The 18422-nt window shown below is 39.5% G+C and overlaps 1 protein-coding gene across 14 annotated transcripts in view; it reads right to left on the minus strand.

The window, feature by feature from the left end:
- The window catches only part of INPP4A (inositol polyphosphate-4-phosphatase type I A), a 1031799-nt gene that overhangs the window by 546167 nt on the left and 467210 nt on the right, over positions 1-18422 (minus strand). The window contains exons 1-2 of one of the 14 annotated variants that reach the window (XM_078658184.1): positions 18037-18112; positions 17558-17615 (exon numbers count right to left, since the gene is read on the minus strand). The exons of the other annotated variants lie outside the window; for them this stretch is intronic. The gene's annotated coding sequence lies outside the window, so the exon portion shown is untranslated. Of the gene's footprint in view, positions 1-17557; positions 17616-18036; positions 18113-18422 lie in introns of those variants that run through there. 14 annotated transcript variants of the gene reach the window in all.

Below are 18422 nucleotides of genomic sequence, written 5' to 3' on the forward strand. Positions count from 1 at the left end.
AACTGAAGTTATGTACTCATAATAACTACACGCACACTATGAAACAGCATACCAACTGTAATACGACTGGAGTCATATATGTAATTGCGTGCCCCTGTGACTTTTGGTATATAGGACAAACTATACAAAAAGTAAAAACTAGAATCCTACAGCATTGCAGTAGGATTCGCTGTAAAGTACAAGGAGCCCCACTGGTGGAACATTTTGTGAAATTTGGTCACTCACCTGAAAGCTTAAAATGGTGGGTTTTGGAGAAAGTCACGGTCAATATAAGAGGAGGAAATTTTGCTAATTGTTTAAGTGTGCGGGAATGCAAGTGGATGCATGTTTTCGATACTGTAAATAAGGGGCTCAATGAATATGAGGAAATAACAAGACAGATGGCAACACTCTATAATGGTTGAGTTTTTCTATGTATGAGGAACCTGTGAAAAATTTCACTATATATTGATCAAAGAATGTGTTCTTGAAGTATATGTACCAACTATCTGGGATGTATGGGATGCTCATGTTTTTTGGTATATATACAAATGGTTCTGTAATGCATAATACTGATGGGCCTGTCGAGATGTTTAATAAGTCACAATATCTGTATTCCCCCTTTTTTTTCTATCATTTTCTCGACTGTCTCTTACAGTATGGACCGCGCAGTGAGGTGCCATTGTAGTGATTTTCTGCCAGGATATAACTGCCATAATTATGACCATCACTCGATATCTGTCCCGTTTGGAATAACATAATTAAATAACAACGATACACCACCCTAAGTTGCTGACTCAAAATATTGCACGAAGCCTTTATGTGCAGATCGTTGGGAACGGAGACACGTTTTGGTCTCTTAGTTACCGCCTGGACATCTCATATGATTGGACGGCTAGTGATGCATTCACGTCGGTCGTCGGGTGACGTATTCACGTCGCTTGCCTGGTAACTAGGGTAACCACGTCGCGGCTGAATGCTTCCGCATTCCATAACGCGAAGTGGAACTGGCAAGCTGTCCGACACGTTTTTCCAGAGGATTTATTTCTCCGTGTTGGCTTTATCAAATTTAGGTAGGTTCACTTTGACTGCGCAATCCCTTAACTATAACACACGTTATCTAATATCGGTGTGTGTAATTACACCTTCAGCTCTTAAACTGAGACGTTTTTTCGTTTCCTTAGCTATTCAATTCCTATTCCTTGTGAAGACATCCCCGAATTAACGCGGTGGGTGAGTAGAAAATTACATTTAAATCCAAGTTTTGACTATGGGGTTTTATAGACACTATAAACTTCTTGGTTTTTCACACTCGGTTTGTGGAAATAGCCAACAGTCCACTTGGTAAGACTAAGCCACAATCAATGTAACCACTATATGCTTAAGTGGTTTCTCTTTCACCCACGGGTGGCTTGAGTAATATGACGTGATGAACTTGTAAGGATATAATCTTGAAGTGAGGTTTATAGAATAAATTAAATTCTCCCTGCATGTATGAAATAACACATAGAGATCAGAGGAGCACTAATGGCTACCTCTTTCTCTCTTTTTTATTTACAGGATTAATCTGTGAATTATAAACTTCTAAGTGCGGACAAAACGTCGCACTGCTGTTGATGCACCACACAAAGGGTGAGTGCTATTCTATGACCATCCTAGCAATGATTTCTTTCATTTGATGGGATTTAGTGATATTTAGCCCCATTCTTTCATTTATCATTACAGGTGCCCAATGACATTGGTTTTAACTTACGTGCACTCTGAAAGACTTTTTGCGCCCCCTTCCCAAATCCCGTCCTGATGAAGACCCGTTGTTGAGGACTTGAACCACCCGGTTTATGGTTGGGTCGAAACGTCGACGACATTTCCCTGTGGGAGCCTGCACCTATCAACCCCTGCCCCTTGCCCCACTTCCAAATCCCGTTGCGAATTATGCAAATTAAGGACTACGGAATTGTATATAATATATAAGCCAGTAAAAAAGAAGTACATTTTTTACAAGCGCTCTTTAGGGCAGGCTCAATCTCTTGTATATAAATAACCTACACCTTGCTTTCTTTGATCCTCTTGATCATTCACTTGAGCACACACTTTGATCTTTCTCTGTGCACGTTCTTCTTTTATTGTAGAGATACATCTTTGTTTATTATGAATGTAAATATGTGTATAAAGATACGTTGAATTTGAAATTGTACATTAAATATGCCAATCTGATTGAATTCTTTTCCAATTTTAGGTCCTTTTTTGGTGCTTCCTGTATGATACTGTGTCAGTGTGGGCTAATATTACTTATTGAACCAACAATACAGATTTAGTTTGGGTCTTGACAAAAATTTATATAACCAAATACGAAAATTGCTTTATATGTTAAATATATGTCGAGGACCAACTGTTTCCTATACTAGCAAATACCCAGGTCCTTTGACTGAATTGGGTTCACCCCTGTTTTTGATAACAATTGAATTAACATTAGCCTCTGGAAATTACTCGGGCCACATCCCAATCAATCGTTATTTTTTGCACACCATGTAACCTCAGTTTGGATCCAGCTATAGGCAAATCAAACGTCACCCTGCTCCGGTTGGAACAGTCCAGCCCAAGCTGCAAAGCCAGGTCCTCCCCTGAACCAGAGCACAAGCAACCCAGTACTGGTTTTGGGCCAAGCAGGGTCAAGACTGATGGCATTTACAACAATAATATCCCTACCGAAAGTGATTTAGTCCCTCCAGAATTTTCCGATTCATATTCCCCCCTCTTTTGGAAATGTCACTTTTCTTCTGGACTTCTTGTGGAAGGGAAAATCCCCCAAAATTGCTATTGCTAAATATTTCAAGACATTCTATCTTACAACCAGGTGACACACTTATTGGTGACAAATGATTGGTTCTTCAGGTCTCAGAATGACCAAATTATGCCAATGAATGCTGGGATTGTGTAATAATCTCAGTTACATTTATGGATGGCGAACTCCCCCATGTTACCCCTCCCCAACATGGTACCTTTTGGAAGTCGCACATTCTTCCCTTCACACCTTCAATTAAGCAGTACAACTGACAGGGGAAATATTTGTCAACACAATAATTCTGTGTTCTTTTTAATTTGTAGTTGTCCTCCCTTAGAACCGAGATGTAGGGGGGGGTTACCGTTGAGAAGTACAGATGCAGAGGTCGGCAAAAGCAACCTCGCCCTCTCAAAGTCAATTCAGAAGTGCGCTCATGACCTTGACATAGAGGATTCACTGATAGAATATCAATGCTAAAAATATCAATGTCCAAAATATCGAAAAAATATATAGTCTACAAAAATATCGACTCCCATACCTAAACAGGTAAGTACAAAACTATTGAATCAAAGATATTGCTTTTAAATATATATATATATATATATATATATATATATATATATATATATATATATACACATATATATACACATATATATATATAATAAAAGAATCATATTAAATATTAATATTCATTTTAATAAAATACATTAAGTTTAATATACATTTCTACAAAATATAACAAATAAACTTAATTACAAAAATAAACACAAACATAATTTATACATATATATATTTAATTTAAAATAATTAAACTATTATCTTTAATTTATTTTCAAACTTAAAAATTATATAAAAAAGAAATATATATATATATATATATATATATATATATATAATTTCAAATATAAAATAAATTCTAGAATAAATTAAAGCATTAAACAATGAAAAAAGAATTAAACTTAAAATGCCCAATACAATCAGTGCAACAGTACGGAAAGTGTTGGATAGCAATATAATTACATTTACTATTCCAACTCCAGTGAGTGCAACAGTAGGGAAAGCGTTGGATAGCGGAGAGGTAAAAATTACTATTCCCACTCCAGTGAGAGTAACAGTAGGGAAAGTGTTGGATAGCGGAAGGTCAAAAATTACTATTCCCACTCCAAAGAGCGCAACGGTAGGGAAAGTGTTGGATGGAGGAGGGGTAAAAATTACTATTCCCACTCCAGTGAGTGCAACAGTAGGGAAAGTGCAGGATAGCGGAGAGATAAAAATTACTATTCCCACTCCAGTGAGTGCAACAGTAGGTAAAGTGCTGGATAGCGGAGGGGTAAAAATTAGTATTCCGACTCCAGTGAGTGCAACAGTAGGGAAAGTGCTGGATAGCGGAGGGGTAAAAATTACTATTCCTACTCCAGTGAGTGCAACAGTAGGGAAAGTGTTGGATAGTGGAGGGGTAAAAATTACTATTCCCACTCCAGTGAATGCAACAGTAGGGAAAGTGTTGAATACCAGAGAAAAAACAATTCTATTCACACTCAAACACTTAAAAAAAACAAATATATATATATATATATATATATATATATATATATATATATATATATATATATATATATATATATATATAAACATATAAAAAGAACACATATTATAATATTAATTACATATAACAAAAACCTACAAATATTATATAAAATAAATTAAATACATTTTCAAAAAAATGTTTAAACTAGAAAATATTTACAAACAAAATATTAATTAAAACATAAATGTATTTGTTTAATTTCCTACCCTATAACACCACACCAAAAAGAAAACACCTCAACATTTTTAATTACATTTATTTACGTAACATAATTAATAATCAATTAAAAATATTATTAATGAAAAACATTGACTACATAAACTTTAACACTATAATATCCACAACACACACAAATTAATTTATAAAATAATAAAACACAATTAAAACTTTTTCTAAATTAAAAACAAATTATTACCAACTAATAATTACATTATTAAAATGTATTTAATACCCACCCTTTACCCCTATAAAAGTAAAAACACACAAAAATAAACAATTACCCAATATAGATATCAAATAATTAACATTAACAACTATATATTAATTAAACACAAATTACTTCCCACCCGTTACTCCTATAAACACCACAACACACACCTAAAATTAATTACACAATTACCATAATTAATTGCAATTAATTAACAACCAATTATTAATGTATCAATTAAAAAATAAATTACTTCCCACCCTTTAACCCCTTGCATGCGCAGCGAATTTTCTCGCTGTGCGGGGCATTTCCATAGTGGGTGGGATTCGGGCAGCCCCCGGCCGTCGTGAGCACACCCCACCGTGACTCATGACGGCCGGGGGCCATCATGAGCATGCAAGGGGTTAAACCTATAAACACCACAACACACCTAAAATAATTACACAATTACCAACATTATCTACAAATTATTTAATTGAAATTAATTAAAAACCAATTATTAATTCATAAATTAAAAATAAACTACTTCCCACCCTTCCCACACTTTACACCTATAAAAATCACAACACACACCTAAAATTAATTACACAATTACCAAACTTAATTACAAATTAATTATTTAAAATTAATTAACAACCAATTATCAATTAATAAATCATTTACTTCCCACATTTAACACTATAACATCTCAATTACACAAATATTAATACATTCAATTAATAAATAGTAATAAATAAAAAATAATCAAGAAATGTAATATAATTAAATTACTTCCCACCATATTCCCCTATAAACCCACAACCCGCTACGGAACTAAAAGGGCAAAATTCCAATTAAAAAAAAACTACTAAAAATTTGACAAATTAAAAATACAAACAATTCTTATACAAAAAAACACACATCACATACATATAAAATATATGCTCAAATACAAAACAATAATAAAAACGATATTTTTCACAACTATATTTTTGCAAACTATATTAAACACTTCAATATTTTTTAAATCGGTATTACTTACCTTAAATCGATATTCTTGACCTCGATATTCTTGCTGTTGATATTTCTGACCCACGACATCTATGCCTCGATATTTCTGGAACTCTATATTTATGACTCAATATTCCGTCTCTGCACCGACATAGAGCATAGCCAATCACTAACAAAGGTGGCCAGTGCTGTGTAGAAATAAAATACAAATTCCAGATATGTGGAATAAATTATATATTTCAACATTCATCAAAGGAGTCACTGCTTTAAGAAAAGTGTTTTTATACATTGCAACATATCTTTTAGGTGTGGAAAATCACCCCACGTGAAAGGAAATAAGTTGTCACCAGTGAAGAAAGTTACATGTAGATAGTGTTCTAAAATAGGACGTGTTGCCAAAAGTGTACCGGAGTTCTCATAATATCTTGACAAAGGTAGCGAATGTGCTTGAAGAAAATTCTTCAGAAGAACGAAGACAGCATCTCCATCAACAGTTCCAAGACATTATGTTGGTGATTACCAAAGATGGTTTTACTAAATGGACCCTTTACAATGTGTAGATACATATACTGGGGTTGTTGAGAGTGGTAAAAGTTTAAGATTGTTAGTACATTACACATGACCTTTTTCAGGAAATTTGGGGAAATAGAGAGCTGCTTCCTCTGGACAGGTCTTCGATCTCCTTAGAGAGAAGAAAAAATAGAATTGTTGGGCTACATTGAGGATGTCCTTGAATTTATAGGATGCACAATCCAAGGGAAAATTCATGTTGCCAACAGAGGCCTCAATATCTTTAGGATGTTTCATCAAGGACTATTTGGGATGGTTCTTTGACTCCATGCCAAAGAACAGTTCTTTCTCATTAAGGACCAATAAGCTAGGCAATATAAAAGGGTTTAAATGTCAAATCAAAGTGAAAGAGTGTAAAATAGAAGGTACACGCAGTTCTGTTTAGTTTGCGAACTGAATTTGAGAAAGAATTGCTACTGGTAGGTGAAAAAGGCGTCATGAAACCTGTAGAGTCAAAGTCATGATTATCCCCTTTAGCAGTGACTCTAAAGCATACTGGGTCTATGAAAGCATGAGATGATTTACTCAATCTCATTTGCGAATTTTTGCTGGATTTCCACCCCCTACCCAAGATCAATGAGTTACTCGAAATGCTGGTGGGTGCAGAAAGGGTCTCAAAAATCGATTAGACCAAGGGCTATCACCTGGTTGACTTGGAAGAAGAGTCTAGACATCTCAATGCATTCAGTTACATAACTGGCGTGCTTCAATACTGTTGTTTGCCATTACGGTTGGTATTTGCAGCATCAGTATTTTAAAGGATTATGTTCCATCTTCTGGGTTATGTGATAGGTGTTGCCATTTTCCAAGACAACATTAGTTTGTACATTCTCAAAATATTCAGTAATGCGTGGTATGATGGTAAGTATTTTTTTGAATTTTGGGAAAAAAGAAATCACATTTTTGGATCATGTTATTTTCAATATGGGGATAAAATCTAGACCTGGTTTAGTCAGGGCTGTGGTATATTGTCCAATCCCAAAAGACAAACATGAACTACGTTTGTTTGTTGATTTATATGAATTCTATCTAAAATGCATTCCTGACTATACCTCAATGATTCAAGTTTGTTAAACGTGCTAAAGAATGATGTGTCTTTTGTATGGGATGAAGCTTGTCAAGCAACATTTGATAAGGTAAAATGTGAAATGGAATGACAAATGCTAGCCAGGAGTGAGGAACATTGCAAATGGAGGCATCACTACAAGAGTGTCAAGAGCTGTGGCCTTCAGCCACCCCGAACATCTATCATGCCTGACCATTCCCATACACTGAAAGGGTTACTCAGAAAGCTGCCCTCTACAAAGTGGGAGAAGATTCAGATTTGGACATAGCTATCCTAGCTACTTTGGCTTCCCTGTAGATGTATATGGCAGGAGAAGGCATTCACGTGGACAGAGGGCATAGCCAATTGGGTCCTACCCAGACATACAACTCAGAGGAGTATGAAGTAGTAGTGTAGGGAATGAGAAGGAATAATGGTTTTAGCCGGAATGCAAAAGGCTCCCCTTCTCAAAATAAGTCCTCCATATGAAATCCTTCCTTCTGAATGACTGCATTTCAAACTTGGGCATGTCCCATATTTGTCTCTTGGAAGAGGTCTTACAAAATCCTATGTACCTAAAATACTATGTTGAGTGCCTCTTTGAAGTCTATTAGGGATTGCCTATGACACATTTTGTGAGGAAGTGAGCACCAACATTGAGGATAGAGAAGGCTCTGTCACAGAGGTTGGTGCGGTTAAACCGAGAAACAGTTAAATCCACAATTTTAAATTTGGGAGAGAGAATAATAAAGAAGTATATTGGTTAGGTAGCTCAGTGCATGATCATTTAGGTATCTGCATATAACAAAGTAACTTCATTATTTTCCTTCTATGCACGGAGATTAAGATTGTGGTCTGTTTTTGATACCCCTCAAATTCCGCTTCTAACCCCCTTGCAACCAGTGGATCTGGTATACTGGTAGATCAGAAAGCATAATAATACAATAATTGAGCCAGTTGTTTGTGGTGGTCCCATCCTAAGGGCCCCATTATGATGGCGGACGGATTTATTCGCCCGTCACCGTAACGAAAATGGGACCGACCGCCAGAGATGCGGCGATCCCATGAGGCAAATTAGGAAGCGCCCGCCACAGTGGCGGCGCATTCTTGCTGTTAACATTGCGGCGGGCGGTGCTGTAAACAGTACCCGCCGCAATATTAAAGGCGCATGTTGTGCATTGTAATGCACAACGTGACAGGCACCACGCGGTGCCTGCCACCTTGTGTATGGTAATGAAGGGGGGTACCATAGGTACTCCCCAGTGCAGCCCCCCTGGGGGGCCCCAAAGTCATTCTCCGCATGCCTTTCCTTGGCGGAGTCTATGCCATGGAAAGGCATGCCCACCGCACTCATCATAATATGGCAGGCAAATGGCGGTCAGGCAGGGAGTTATGGCGTGCAGATCGCCACCGCCGGTCGGGCGGTGGCGATCTACACGCCATCATAATGACCCCTAAGTTTCTATGTATGAAAGGTAGTTCTGGAAGATTGTATTTTAGTTTATGCAAGCGATGGGGGGCGTGGCTAGCAGCCAAGCATGGCGGTCGTCTTTTAGATGAGCTCCAGACCTGGGCTTACAAAATCCTGGCACACACACGCTAAACGTTACAGGACAGACATAAAAGTGCGGGGGTGACCAGCTGCGACGAGCAGGAGAACCCGGTGCCACCTGATTAACGGAGGTTGCGGGCTCAGCCAGAACTATGACCCCAGAGGCCTGAGGGCGCAGCGGAATGCCGAGTGCGGAGGGCCGTGACGGGAGTAAGGCCAGTGATTCTCCGCTTAAACAGCAATGAAAAGGAGCAGGAGTACCTTGCAGCCGGGCAAAGACTGCGGAACAGCCGCTGAGGCAGGTACCGGGAGAGTGGAACAGCGCGGGAGGTGTGCCTGCGGAGCGGGACCGGAGCTCACGCGAGCTCAGGGATGCGGAGCGGCCTGCTCCACTGGAGCGTAGCGGGGCATTCTGATGCAGTACTGGAGGCGGCCCCTTGCACATGGTGCCGATGCTGATGGGAGGCTACAGACACTGAAGGTCTCGAGTGCATGCAGAACAGGAGCGAGTGCCTGATGCAGGAACCCCCAGCAGTAGCGAACTAGTGAGTTGAAGCCACTAAGCGAGGACATATTGGGCAATGCTCGGCATATGGCGGCAGTGGGCACCTTGTTTGTGAGTATCATCATTCAGGAACAAATATAAAAAATGTGGACCTTAACAAATTAGTTTACACTATAGCAAATCTCACAGCCCTAGCACTCCTGATGGAAAGAGCCAAAACGAAGAACACCCGGTTATATGGCTGCTTTATTGACATCAGAGCCGCCTTTGACCGAGTCAGTAGGGGGAGACTTTGGGCAAAACTCAAGGAGTGGGGGCTGTCTCCAAACCTTCTCAATTCACTGATGCTCCTCTACACGGATACTTGGGCAAGGGTCAAACAAGGACAGGGTTCAAGCCTCACGTCAAAAATTCCAATCGAGGACAAACTGAAACAGGGCTGTGTCCTGGCTCCATGCTTATTTAATCTATACCCCGTCGATCTGGGGAGAAAACTCGGCCAAGTTGTAAGTCACGCACCGAATCTCTGCAACACCCCAATGCCAATCATTCAGTTTGCAAACGACATTGTCCTCTTGAGCCAAACTCCAATCGGGCTGCAAAGGCTGATAAACGCTCTTGAACTCTACTTAGACGAAGTACATCTGGAACTGAATAGAGAAAAGACAAAAGTAATCCGTCTTATAGAGCGTAAACCAATCAAATACAGTTGGACATGTAACCATCTCGCAATAGGGGATCAGCCGCATTATCGGTATCTGGGGGTAACCATCAACAAAGAAAATTAAAAAAAAGAACACTCTGCGGTGTTAAAAGCCAAGTCCCAGACGCTAATTTACAGATACAGGCGACTCTTGCAAAAACTGGATGGTCCAAATTACATCCATCTTTTAAAAGTAATGGCCGCTCAGGTTCTACCTACACTATCATACGGGCTGGTAACATGGCTTGGAGGGGAGACTGGTATGCTAAACATTCTACAAAACAAAATTTACAAAGAAGTATTCAAACTGCCTAAATGCTCCTCACCAGCCCAGGTGAGATTACAATTCGGACTCCAAAATTACATCTTTAGGTCCAAGTCAACATTCGTTAAATTTTGCCATAAACTTCGTGCCGCCGACCCAGACTCTTTAAATAAACTTTGTTGGCAAGCAACTAATACAGAACCAACTCAGCCCTGGGCCACCCATTTGGAGAAATGCCTTACGGACCTCGATTTGCCAGTAGCATGGAATAAAAAATTTGATCAACTCAGTTTCTGCAAAATTGTAAATTCTAATGCCAAAAGGAAGTCTTTACTGGAAGACAAACAAACATTGTCCCACCGACGTCATGCCTGGACAGTCATTTCTTCCTATTCACTCCAACAACCTCAGGCTTACTTGGCAATTCATTTTAGCCAGCATTTTAAAAAAACCTTATCAATCTTCGTATGGGCCTTCATGAATCCAAGGATTTAAGACCTTCCTGGAAACCCCACGACGATTGCCCAAAATGCAGACTCTGTGGATATCAAACTGAATCTCTAGTTCATTTGTTTTGTGTATGCCCAGCCCTCATGGTATCTAGAAGACGGCTTATACGGGACATATTGAACAAATTGAATATAAGATCAAGTCGCCAGGCCGTTATTTTTTGGCTGGGAGGTTCATCCCCAATCCTGACCTGTCGGGGCCTCAAATTTATGAAAGAAATTAGTAAGCAGTAAGAGGTCTCCCAATGATCATCCAATATATTGCTGTGTCTCCATCCTTTTAGCCGCTGATCCCAAGCATACTTTCTAAATCCCTATGTTGTAAGATGGGGTGGGTTCCGAATGGAGCTCCAGTTTTAACTTTTTTAAATTTTGATATCCTTTGTGTTTTTTAATTTGTGATGTAAATGTTGGCTAATTTCATTTTCCTTATTGTAAGGATCTTTATTAATTCAACAATAAAAAACTATTGTATTGTAGTTTACACTATGAACACAACATCAGAGCAGACTGTGTCAACAAATCATTATTAAATTTCTTTTTATTTCGACTTTAATAAATAGGTTTAAGAAACAGTGATTACAAAAAGATAAATATTTTTGTCTCAAAAAAATATACATCCGTAGGTATCTCACAGCAATTAGTAGTCACAGTATATATCAATTAGATTCTACCCTTGGCAGTTGATCATACAGTTCATCAATTTTCTTAACATGTATACTTGTCATTGGATACAGTTTTTATCATGGCTAATACAAATTCATTCCTACGTGCGTTTCGGCTGGGTGCCTTGATCAGGAAGCCATGTTGTTGTTAAAACAATGTAACCTACAGGATCAAAAAGACAAACTCTGATCTGTGTATCAAAATATCTCTTTTTAGAGAATATGGTCCTACTAATTTAAAAAACACATAATAGAAAGATACAAAAGAAAAGAAAGATAAAAACACAAATTTGCAAGCTACTTGACACTTTTATCATATACATCATGTATCAAGTGTAAATCAAAACCATGCCCTTTTAGCGCTGCTGAGAGAAAAGGGGATGTGGGGGCCCTCCCTCGTGGTATGACGTTAACACCCTGTATGCCATGTAGTTATTAAGGAAAAGAGGGAAAGAAAATAGGGGGGCCGTGCAAGGAAATAGATTGTTATGAAACTAGTGCTATACAAATGTTACTATGTGATATCATTAATAGTTAATGATTTATCGGTTCACGATATGGTCACGTATGTGTCCAGAAAAAGAATCAAACCTTAGCTGTGTTTCTACAATGTTTCAGGTGGAAGAAAAGGCTGTATTATATACACTAGGTACTCGGCTCTTGTCTGTAATTCTATGGAGTCCAGAGTATATTGCTCCCGGTTAGCTCTGTTGAAGTAAATAAATAGATATAAAAAGACGGTTTCTAAAATAAAATTATTTTATGGGGAGGACAGACTGAGGTACTCTGATTATGTAATTCTGGTCCTGGTATTACTGGGGGTTGTCCCTGGGGGTATGTCCCTCGTCCGAGTTTATAAACCCAAAGATCCCTAATCTATAGGCTTGTCATTAGTAAGGGGATAGGTTATGGGTGCATACCCGTTTTTCTGGACCACATCGAAATGGAAAGTGGCGTACATATTTATTTATTTATTTATTTGTTGCCATTTATAAAGCGCGAACGAATACCCGCATATGAGCTATTCAGTAGAATGTAGCTCTGTTTAATATATATCCGTGTGGTATTGCCTCACATAATATAAAAGACCTGTGCAGTCTGCGGTCGATCTCGCGGTGGTGAACACAGCTAATACTGAACGATAGTGAAATACACTATTTCTAGGGCTAAGTCTTGCCGTTCGAATAGAGCTAATGGGGTGTTTTTACAGGCAAGAAAAGGAATCTAGGCTTCCCGGCAGGTAACGTAAAGGCATGGATCCAAAGAATGGTAAGGAGAGGGACAGTCCTTTGAGGTTTGGTGAATAATAAGCTGAGCTGTGTGCATCTATTAGGGTATCTGTAAAACAAAAAATGGGGTATAGTGCTCGGAATCTTAACGTTAAACATAAGTATAATAGTAAATCCCTGTATAGCTAATGTGCACTACAGGTGAGTTGCCTTACTCTGATTGCATGCATCGATGTCACTGTGCATGTATCTGGGCCACCGATATGAAGTTCACAGTGATATAGAGAGGGCCTGTGAAAAGCAATAAATGCGATGGTTAAACGGTTATATTTACTCGGCAGCAGCGAGCGGGGGTGGATATGAGGGGTCGTCTTACCTGAGTTCTCTGTCGTACCGCTGCTCGAGGGGGCCTTCCGAGGTGATGCGAAGTGCGAGCACCCTCCTCGGCCATCCAGGGAGATATAGGAGGAGGCTTGGGGATCCCGGCGGAGACCATTTATATTCCCGTCTAAGTTTCGAACGCCAATGCCAAAACGCGCCATTAGATGATACGTTAAGGGGCGTGATGACGTGGTGTATGTTTGAAGTGGAGTAGAGATAGGACTTACTCGGTGTGGTCATAGTTTATATGTTGCACTTGATGAATGCGCACCGTGAGCGTTATTTTGCAGGGTGTTCCATGAGGAAATAGTGCAAGTGGGGGCAAACCGACCTGATCTTATATAATTAATAACTAGAGGTCCACGTCTAATCCATGGTGAAGGGAAATGATTCATTACCTGTATAAATATGAAAGACAATAGGGCCTTCATAGTGCATGCAAAGGTAATTAAGGCATATTGCATGCTATATTACCGCGGTATTCGGTCTGTAGGATTTCATGGAAACAGCGATGTTCTTTTTAAAGGTAAGCCAACATAAACAGAAGTAAATTAACCTGGGTTGTGTTTAATGACCTGATCCCAGGGAATCTCAATGTTCATTCCTTTGAGGTAGTTGTTCAATGTAAATACCCAGAAAACCTCTTGACATTTACGTATATTGGTGCCTTGTGTGTTGGTGTTAATCCGAATCTTATCTACAATGATCCAACGTATCTCGTCCGAGTTATGTTGTTGGTCCATGTAGTGGTGCACCAGAGGGGCCTGTGTTTTGCCTGTGCGTATAGCCGATCTGTGTTCCGATAGTCTTTTGGCCATCGATCGTGATGTCTCTCCAATATATCCCTGGTTACAGGGACATAAGAGGAGATACACGATATTTGTGGTTTTGCAATTGGTAAGACAGTCTAGCAGGATATTAAAAGCATTGAAACAAAAGTCCTGTGTTTCTATGGCAAATTGGCATGATGTACAGGGCATGCACTTAAAGTTACCCGAAGGGAATTTCTGCCCAGCAATGGAGGTTTGAATATGTTGGATTGTCTGGTTGGGCATACGCAATTGGACTACTAGGTCCTTAAGGTTCTTGCTCTTTCTGTAAGCAAGGAGAGGTTTGGGGAGGTGAGTGTCTTTGGTCTTCAAAGCATTCAGTATATGCCAGTTGGAGTTGATGGCATGTCGAATTTTTTCGTTTATGGTTGAGTGTCTTGATACAAAGACTAACATAGTATGTTTCTGCTTTGTCTGGGGAGTGAGTAAATGTGTGTCAAAAAACCGCGCACGTTTAAAAGAGTCACGCACAGGTCTTTTGGGGTACCCCCGGGCTAGGAATTTTTCTTTCATTTCGGTGGCCCGAATGTCGTAATCCGCAACATTGGTGCAGTTCCTGCGCAACCGCAGGAACTGGCCAAAGGGTATGCTGGATTTTTGCATGAGGGGATGAAAGCTCTCAAAGTGTAAGAGAGTGTTGCGGGCCTTGGGCTTCACATAAAGATCCACTTTCAAAAGATTGTTGTTTGTTTGTATGACAATATCTAAAAACTCAACTTTGGTATTACTGCAGTTTTCTGTGAACTTGATGTTCGTGTCACAGAGGTTGAGCCAGGATACAAACTCAGGGATGTCCTCGTTATTGGCTGTCCAGATGAAGAAAACATCGTCTATATATCTAGACCATAGATATCTAGATTCACTGAATGGGGCAATCTCGTTATAGATAAGCGAGTTTCGTACAGTGCCATGTAGATGTTCGCTATGGTCGGCGCGCACGATGCCCCCATACTCACTCCTTTGGTTTGTTTATAAAGGAGGCCGTTGAATTCAAATGTGTTTTCTGTCAAAATGATTTGGAGACAGTCAATGATAAACAGTCTAGGGCAGTCGATGTTATAGCTATCCATAAACCATCTCACTGCCTCAATAGCTTCTGTTTGAGGTATATTCGAGTACAAGGCCTCTATGTCCATAGTGACCAAGGTGTTATGTACAGGGTTGTAGGGAAGATGCTCAACTCTGTTAATGATATCTAGAGTATCACTCACATATGATGGAATTTTGGAAATGTAAGGCCTCAGTATTGTATCCACATATTTAGACAGAGGCTCTGTGACAGCGCCAATGGTCATCACGATAGGTCTGTAGGGGGGGGGTCCATTGCATGCTTATGGATTTTTGGGACCCCATAGATTGCCGCCATCCTGTGTTGCTTGATGTTCAGGAATAGCCATTCCTTTTCACAGATTAAGTTTTCCTCAAGTGCCTTGGTCGTGACCTGGAGCACCAATTTCTGAACCATTTTGGTGGGTTTCTTTCGAACGGGGATGTAATGACGAGAGTCATTTAGCATCGCTCCCATTTTCATGATATATTGGTCAGTGTCTAGAATCACTATTCCCCCACCCTTATCGCAAGGTTTGACCGTAAAATTGGTGTTTGTTGTCAAATTTTTTAGTGCTTGGTGTTCATTGCGAGAAAGGTTGTATTTGGGTGGGGGGATGAATTTCGTAGCTAAAAGGAGCTTTTTAAATACCACACGTTCAAAAGTTGCTATTTCTGGGGCAACTTGCTCCAGGTTGGGTAGAAACGTTGATATGAGTTTAAGACCTGACTTATTGTCATTCAGGTCAGGGGTGATATCCTGTCCGGCAAAAAAATCCTGTATGCAAATCTTACGGAAAAGATCATAGGATCTTTGAAGATTTCAAACCTGTTGATGGTACTATGCGGGACAAATGAGAGGCCTTTGGTGAGAAGATGTTCCGTGTCGGTGTCTAAGGTATGGCCACTGAGGTTAAAGATGGGGATCTGATTCAGTCGCGCCAGTACTGTGCATTTCTCGTTACCAGGTATTGATCCTGGTTGTGGTACAAGGGTTGGGCTTGCTGATAATCGGGAGGTTGAGGGTATGCCTGGTTCTGGTGTTGGTAGTTGCCTCTGAATTTGGGTTGATATCTTGTCCGCCAGCGGGGTTGTTTATTTCCATGCCTGGCTAAAAAAGAAGGGCGATTGAATCTTGGAGTGGCCGTCATCCCTCTCCCAGCACCCGGGTCCTGACAATGGCTGCTGCCCTCACCCTCTGATTCCTAGGAATCAGAAAAGGTGGTAACTTTTCTGGGGGTCTATTATAATTGAGAGGATCCTGTGGGTCCCCAGTGGGTTCAGGTTGATAAAAAGTATCTGCTAGATAAGGATAGACCTTTTCCTGACTGAAAAACCTAAGATCTTTTTTGAATTCATCTGTTTTTCTTTTTAATAGATAATCATTATAGGAACTGATGTCTTTCTCAACTTCTTCCAGTTTCTTAATCACTTCCTCCACTACCTGGGAACTTCTAATCTTGGGTTCTAGTTCTAAAATTTCTTGTAGGAGGGTCTGTACCACCTCCTTTGCCGTCTCAATGATTAGGATCATCAGGTCGCGGGAACACCTGTTTGCTATGAGTGTCCATCTTTCCAGGAATTTTCGAAGGTGTACAAATAAACCCGGCATATTCTGTACTCTTAAACCTTGTGGGATCACCCCCGCTTTAAGATAATCAAGCATGAACCTACCATGTAATTCTACGCGTTTGGTCTTTTTCTTAAGGGCAGTAAGCTTGTGAATATCTCCATTATCTTGTACAGTTGTTGATGTAAAATTGGTATCCGCACTATTCTGTCCTACCAATGACGCAAAATCTTCATCTGTGAACCCAAATGTTAATAGTTTATCCATTATTGCAATATATCTATAGAATTGACGTGATCCGATTTAATCCTAGTGTGGGGATGAGGTGAGATGTACCAAAGAAAATTATAGCAGGGAAATGTGTTAAATCAAACTAAGCAGACGGTAGAAGGGTGAGAAGAAAGTGCCAGATACAGATGAAACAAATGTTAGGGTAGAGCTTGTCAAAAAAGTGTAAGAGAACTTCTACAGAGAGAGAAGAACTAACCCCACACAGACAGGCTGTGGAGACAATGTATGCAAAAATAGGGGTACCCCTGAATTAAGTTCCTAAATCAGGGAGAGCATATAGTTTGTGAGTATCATCATTCAGTAACAACAATATAAAAAATGTGGACCTTAACAAATTAGTTTACACTATGAACACATCAGAGCAGTCTGTGTCAACAAATCATTTTTAAATTTCTTTTTATTTCGACTTTAATAAATAGGTTTAAGAAACAGTGATTACAAAAAGATAAATATGTTTGTCTCAAAAAAATATACATCCGTAGGTATCTCACAGCAATTGGTAGTCACAGAATATATTAATTAGATTCTACCCTTGTCAGGTGATCATACAGTTCATCAATTTTCTTAACATGTATACTTGTCATTGGATACAGTTTTTATCATGGCTAATACAAATTCATTCCTACATGCGTTTCGGCTGGGTGCCTTCATCAGGAAGCCATGTTGTTGTAAAAACAATGTAACCTACAGGATGAAAAAGACAAACTCTGATCTGTGTATCAAAATATCTCTTTTTAGAGAATACGGTCCTACTAATTTAAAAAACACATAATAGAAAGATACAAAAGAAAAGAAAGATAAAAACACAAATTTGCAAGCTACTTGACACTTTTATCATATACATCATGTATCAAGTGTAAATCAAAACCATGCCCTTTTGGCGCTGCTGAGAGAAAAGGGGACGTGGGGGCCCTCCCTCGTGGTATGACGTTAACACCCTATATGCCATGTAGTTATTAAGGGAAAGAAAAAAGGGGGGGCCGTGCAAGGAAATAGATTGTTATGAAACTAGTGCTATACAAATGTTACTATGCGATATCATTAATAGTTAATGATTTATCGGTTCACGATATGGTCACGTATGTGTCCAGAAAAAGAATCATACCTGAGCTGTGTTGCTACAATGTTTCCGGTGGAAGGAAAGGCTGTATTATATCCACTAGGTACTCGGCTCTTGTCTGTAATTCTATGGAGTCCAGAGTATATTGCTCCCAGTTAGCTCTGTTGAAGTAAATAAATAGATATAAAAAGACGGTTTCTAAAATAAAATTATTTTATGGGGAGGACAGACTGAGGTACTCTGATTATCTAATTCTGGTCCTGGTATTACTGGGGGTTGTCCCTGGGGGTATGTCCCTCGCCTGAGTTTATAAACCCAAAGACCCCTAATCTATAGGCTTGTCATTAGTAAGGGGATAGGTTATGTGTGCATACCCGTATTTCTGGAACACATCGAAATGGAAAGTGGCGTACATATGAGCTATTCAGTAG

This window comes from Lissotriton helveticus, chromosome 8 (assembly GCF_964261635.1).
Source record: "Lissotriton helveticus chromosome 8, aLisHel1.1, whole genome shotgun sequence".
In the NCBI taxonomy this organism is placed as follows: domain Eukaryota; kingdom Metazoa; phylum Chordata; class Amphibia; order Caudata; family Salamandridae; genus Lissotriton; species Lissotriton helveticus.